We start from the raw sequence: 6853 nt of genomic DNA on the forward strand, positions 1-6853 counted from the left end.
CAGGTGGCAGAAGAGCTCTGAGTACTGGACGAGGCACCAAGATGTGAGGTCCCGGGTGGTGACTGCAGCCCGGGAGCACTTCCAGCTCAGAGCTGGGGCAACCTTTGCTGGGCACCTGAGCCTGCTGTTCAATCAGGAGAGAGGGGGTTACCAAGAGGGAAGTTTGTGGCCTGAGCCCAAGAAATATTTTTGGGGGTTTCAATAGGGTGAGAATGCTCTACTGTTACTGGGACAATGCGGAGCCCACTCCAAGGAAGGGACTGAGGTGGGTCCATGGATGAGAAATTCTTACAGCCGACAGCACTCAGGGCCGTGGGACTCCCGACAGGGTGTTTCCTGAACCCTGAAGTCCTGACTGTGTCCTGTCCTCACACTCCACTGCAGCTTCCCAACAACCTAGGGTGATGGTGGGCTGTGGGACATCAGGATCAGAGACTTCCCAGTGTCTGTCACTCCTCCTGTGAAGCCCTTGATGAGCCAGGGTCTGAGGTCACCTTCTCTTGAGCATGGAGCAGCAAACACAGTGAGCCCCCACCCAGCGCAAGGCCGTACCTGTGACCTAGGACAAAGGTGCCTGACAGTCAGGGGTCCAGCCCCTGGTGTGCACATGGCCTCACTCACCTCCTTTGATCTCTAACATGATGAGGAGGCTGACTATCACTGTTACTTAGAAAAATACCACCCCATGCACAAAGAACACCTGTGCCCAGGGAAACTGAAGTAATCATAGCTCTCCTCTCACCAAGGACCCATTGTTTTTCATGTCATTGATGGTGACCAGTACCCACTTGTTGCAAGACAGCTTCTCTGATCACTGGGCTGTTAAACCACTTTGCCTCATGTTCTTACCTTGGTCCGACTATAATGGTCAATAAGGTATTGTTTTACTCGTGTTCCAACTCACACAGAGTCACTTTGTACTCAGATACACAATATCCCTCAGAGCTGTTGGGCAGGTGACAAGAAATGCACAAGTCTGGCATCTGTGTCCTGGGAGACTCGGGGACCCGCTCCCACCTCCCTGCATGGCCCTGCTCCCGGCCTGGGCTTGATGCCCGTCCCCTGCACCCTCACCACTCAGGGAAGCTGCTTTCTCAGTTTCCTGGAGGGCACCCTCTGAGGACCCCTGATTTGCAGGTTCTGGGGGACCCTCCCTGTGAGGACATGGCTCTCAGACCTGTCACCTGCTCACTTCCTCCACTGTAACCACATGACCTGTCACACCTTTCCCTCTGTGGTTCTTTATTTGGTGTGATAATGAGTAAACATCTATGTTTGGATCTATTATATAAATCCAACCCTCATTAAAACCACCAAACTCTTAACAAATAAACTTCATCAGGGCTAATGCGGATCAGGGAACAATGGGTCATGAGGATTTTTTAGGTCAGAAATGAAGAAGTAAGTTCTGAAAAGAGATGAGATGTGCTTTTATGGTAATGTTGAGGAAAATCACAAAATAGACAAAAAAGATCTTAAATTTATCAGATCTATATATATGTGAGTGTGTGTGTGTGTGTGTGTGTGTGTGCAAGTGTCGGCAAAAGTAAGTTTACATTTGTGAGTACTTGGAACATGGAGCTTAGACTTGTATTCTTATTTATTAATATTGTATAAATAATATTGTATTTATTAATATTGTTTATCTGTAGTACAACTGTAAACATACCTTTGCCCATCTCTGTGTATATGCATTTCCAAAATGAGTCAAAACGTAAATGAGAACACACTGAATTAATCAACAACAAAAGACCTTTCTTCTCTGACAACGTCCTGTTCTCATGGCAAAGACACAGATAAAGAGCCAGGACGTGTGCAGTGAGGACGGGGAGCTGACGGGAGCCCTGACAACAACCCCAAAACCAAAGCAATCCACTGGCAAGGCTGACTAAGAGGAGTATCACCAGGTAGAAACCAACAGGGTTCTTTGAAGAACCTTAATCCTGGATCTTGTTACAAGATGGTCATGTACCAGTAGTGAACCCAGGGGCAAGATTGAAGCAAACTCAAATCTCAGACAATCCTGTAATATCCGGTAATCTTGCACTTCATTTTGCTGCCTGGAGATCATTAGTGACCTATAAAAATTAATGTCTTAACACAAAACTACACTGAGAGGATTTATTGATTCTACTGCCCTGGCATAATGGCACCAGATTGGTGTGAAATGGGCTGCAGGCAATGCTTTCTGAGACCAGCAGGGGGCGCTGGTGGACTGCGCCCTAGGCTTATGGTTCTGGGCCGGCTAGGCTGTCACTGAGGGACACACATTTGCATGGACAGCCCCTCCTCTGGCAGAGGGGGGAGAAGAAAAGGAGGCCTGAGGCAGCTCAGCCCCACTGTGGGCTCAGGGCTGTGAGCTCCATGGCCTGGACCCTCTCCTCCTTGTGCTCCTCTCTCATTGCGCAGGTGGGGACTTAACTTGGGGACCAGGTATCAATTCCAAGCTTTGCCAAGCCTATTAGGTCAGACCTGAAAAATTTTAACAGGGTCCCAGCCCCATTACCCGTGGGTGTCTGTGTTTTCAGGAACCCTGTCCCAGCCTGTGCTGACTCAGCCACCCTCCCTTTCTGCATCTCCAGGAGCATCAGCCAGACTCATCTGCACCCTAAGCAAAGACATCCATGTTGGCAGCTATGCTATATTCTGGCACCAGCAGAAGCCAGGGAGCCCTCCCAGGTATCTCCTGAGGTTGTACTCAGACTCAAACAAGCACCAGGGCTCCAGGGTCCCCAGCCGCTTCTCAGGATCCACAGACACATTGGTCAATGCGGGGCTCCTGCTCATCTCTGGGCTCCAGCCTGAGGACGAGGACGACTATTACTATATGATTGGGCACAATGATGCTTTGCACAGTGACAGACAAGATGGGGAAGTGGGGCAACAACCTCAACCTACTGGACTTGCTTCACGATAAATGCACATTTTAAATCACTTGTGTGTACCGGTATACAGATGATACGTGCAGGAACCATCTGACTCATAGTGGGTCTACTGTCAATTTTCTAGTCTATGTCTCTGAAGTTTCAGGAAAAGAGTATAAAACCAAAAGAAGTTATGACAGAAATCTTGCCTGTTTTCCATGTGTAATAAACCCAGAGCCTGTAGAACAGCCCTTTTGAATTAATGAGAGACTTTTGAACTTTTCTCTTGATCAAGCCTGAGACTATCACACAGGTGGACAATTTTTTACAGTGTGGACTCTGCTCTTCCAGGGGTCCGAACGGTAGCTGTCCCACACTCACCAGCCTCCAGAGCTCAGGACTGGCTGTGGGACAGTGTCCCTGGGATAAGGCACAAAACGTGAGATGCGGGGTGAAGACTCAGGCCCAGGAGGAACCCCAGGAGCAGAGCTGGCCTGTCAACCTCGCTGGGTCCCTGCGTCTTCAGTTGTGAAGTCAGGGAGAGGGGGAACCATAAGGGGAAATGTTGGGTCTGAGGCCAGGAAACCCCATTTAGGGTCACAATGGGAGGGGGACGCTCCACTGTTGCTGGGGAAATGCAGAGCCCGCTCCAAGGAAGGGGGTGAGGAGGGTCCATGGATGAGACGTTCTTACAGCTGACAGCTCTCAGAGCCATGGAGACTCCCGAGAGGGGCTCAAGCACTGACTGTGTCCTCTCCTCTCACAGCCCATTGGAGCTTTCCAGCACTCAGGCTGGGCTGGGCTGTGGGGTATCAGGAACAGGAACTCCCCAGTGTGTACCTGTGTCACTCACCCTGTGAAGCTCTCAATGAGTTCAGATCGAAAGCCATTTTCTCTTGCACAGGGAGTAGTAGCACAGCTGTCCTTGTCTAGGGCTTTGGACGGACCTCTTACTTTGTGAACTAGGTTATATATGACTGTTTCCCAAAATTCAGCCTCTTCTCTGGCTCCTGTGTCAGTCCCCTTTGATGAGCCCAGACTGAGGTAGCTTTCTTCTGCACAAAGCATGACACATCCATGGAGGGTTACCATGGCAATGGTTCCAGGGGCTCTGGGGCAGATCTCTTGCCTTGTGACATAGGACAATAGTGACTGACCCTCAGAGGTTCAGCCCCTTCCTCAGATCCTGTGTGTGCACACCACCTCCCAGAACCCCTCTGGGCTCCAAGCTGACGAGGAGGCTGAACATCATGGGTTCATGACTCAATACAACTCAATGCCACAGAGAACTCTCACTGCATCGGAAATGAGGTAAACATCTGCTCAGGTCTCCCCGGTGACCCATCCAGGCCCTCTCCCTGACTGTGACCAATGCCAGCTTAGGTTTTGACTTTTCTGTCACTTGTGCTACAAACCATGAGGTTCCTGTTATTATTGTGGTCTATCTTTATAAGAAGCATAACAATATCTTTTCTTGCTAGTCTAATAGAGCATTATGGCCATGTGACCAGTTTTTAATATGTTCCTGTGTGTTGCTGGGCTCTATGAGAAGGAAAGCAGCAGTTCCTCATCTGGGACCTGGTTCCCCAGGGCCGGCTACTCTCAGGTGAGACCACGAGGCTCTGGGGAATGACCTGCTGGTGCCACACTGCAGATAGGATGTGCACAGTACTTGAGGTTGAATTTGGAGAGCTTCTATTATTTTTATTTCAAAATATATTACCTTTCTTAAAAACTAATACTTTCAAGCATAAAATTGCAATTTCTTTTAAACCCACAGTGACATTAATATTTAATTTACATTACAGCCTATTGAAAAGGCAGCACTCTTGTAGACTGTGAATATTATCTCATGACATGTGAGGTCTGTTCTGTTTAAATTCGTGTTTATCAGTACACTGTAGCTTCAGACCTCCTCCAAACAAAAATCCAGACTCAGATTACTTTGTGTCTTAATTTTATCAGTCATTGAAGTAGCTAAATATAAATATTCTACACAAATATTTTGAATACGATAAAGAAAGTATGTTTTTCAACATATTTCTAGAAGTTAAATTGTCTCTGTTTCTATAACCAGATAAGAACAGTTAGACTGCAGACCCACGGTCCCATCTGTGATTCAGGCCTCCCATCCCCACTGAGCCCTGGGTCCTCCACGGAGCCCTGTGCTTCCCTCCCTCGGTCAGCAGTGCCAAACAAGGGACTTGTCTCACACGCTACTTGGTGGGAACCAGGTGGTAATAATTCTCGCCTCACTGTCCCCAGGAAGGTGTCAGCAGGACAGAGCAGGGGGTGGGTCATTGTTTCACCTTTGCTGGGACACCCAGTGTCCAGTAGGAGCTGAACACCCCGCCCCCACCCGGACCTTCTGTCACTGCTCAGCGGGAGGGGGCCTGACTAAAGGGAGAGTAAATGGGAGCCAGGGGAGAGTGATGCAATCCGGAAATGTCCAATGTCCAGTAAAAATGCCACTTGTCACACCAAGAACCAGAAAAATCAAAACTTGAATGAGAAAGAAGAGTCTACTGACATTAACACAAGATGACACAGATGATGTAATTATATGATATATATTTTTAGGCAACAATATTAACAGCCTTTTGATGAGAAACAAGCATTTTTGCTACACAAGGGAAATGAGAAATATCAGAATTAAAATAGCATTCATGATAACAAAATAAATGGAAATTATAGAACTGAGAATGCAATGGTTGAAATTAAAGAAGAAAATTCTCTGCAGGGACCTTTCCCTTCCTGTCCCTCCCAGGCTCCTGTGCTCAAGGCTGGTCGAGGAGCACTGTGTCCCGGGTACGAGGCACCATGACATGAGGTGCTGTGTGAGGACACGGGGTGAGAAAGAATTCCAGGCAGAATTCCAGAAAGGTGACCTGGCACTGTCATAGTACCTGTCCCTTCAGGTGTGGTGTCCAGGAGACGGTAGTTAGTCAAGAGATGTGATCTGTGGACTAAGTGCAGCACATGTCTTTATGGGAGCTGAGGGGGTGGGGACGCTCCACTGTTCCTCAACAAAGTGGAGCCTGATCCATGGAAAAGGGTGAAGTGGGTCCATGGATAAGACGACCCCACTCAGGGTCACTGTGACTCCAATGAGTGGGTTTTCTGAGTCCACAGGACCTGACTGTGTCCTGTCCTCTCATCCCAATGTGCTTTCTAATGCTCCAGTGTGGGCTGGGCCGTGGGGCATCAGGAGCAGAAACTCCCCAGTGTGTGCCTGTGTCACTCCCCCTGTGAAACTCTGATGAGCCCAAATCTGAGACCACCTTCTCCTGCACAGGGTGTGGCACACACATGGAGGGTTCCCATGGCAATGGTTCCAAAGCCTCCCCGGCATATCTATTACCTTGTGACATAGACAGGGGTGACAGACCCTCATGGGTTCCGCCTCTGCTCTGGCTCCTGTGTGTGCACACAGCCTCCCTGACCCCCAGGCCCCAGCTGATGAGGAGGCTGACCATCACTGCCACCAACTCAGCACAACCCAATGCCACAGAGAAGTTCCTGCCATCAAGAAGTGAGGTCAAATCTACCCTCCTTCCCCTGTGACCCGTCACTGCTCTGTTCTTGACTGTGACCATCCTTGCTCAGGTGTTTCCTCTGCTGAGACATTTGCTTTGAAACCAGGAGGTCTCATGATCTCATCTTGGCCTGCACCTAGGGGTCAATGACAACATCTCCACTTCTGATTAGTCCTCAGTTCAAACAGATCACTTTGTACCCAGATTCATTATAACCCTCAGAGTGATGGGCAGGGTGAAAGGACAACAGAAATCTGGGATATGTGACCTGGGAGACCAGGTGCCTTCTACCAGCCCCATGCCTGCCCTTGCTCTTGGTCTAAGATTTGATGCTCATTCTTTGAACCCTGACTCCTTTAGGGAACCTGGATTTCATTTTGCTTTTGTGATGACACTCTGAGGAGCTCCTGACCTCCAGGCCCCGGGAGATGCTCTCCAGAAAGGGTGTGGCTC

Source organism: Saccopteryx bilineata, chromosome 2 (genome assembly GCF_036850765.1).
Source record: "Saccopteryx bilineata isolate mSacBil1 chromosome 2, mSacBil1_pri_phased_curated, whole genome shotgun sequence".
In the NCBI taxonomy this organism is placed as follows: domain Eukaryota; kingdom Metazoa; phylum Chordata; class Mammalia; order Chiroptera; family Emballonuridae; genus Saccopteryx; species Saccopteryx bilineata.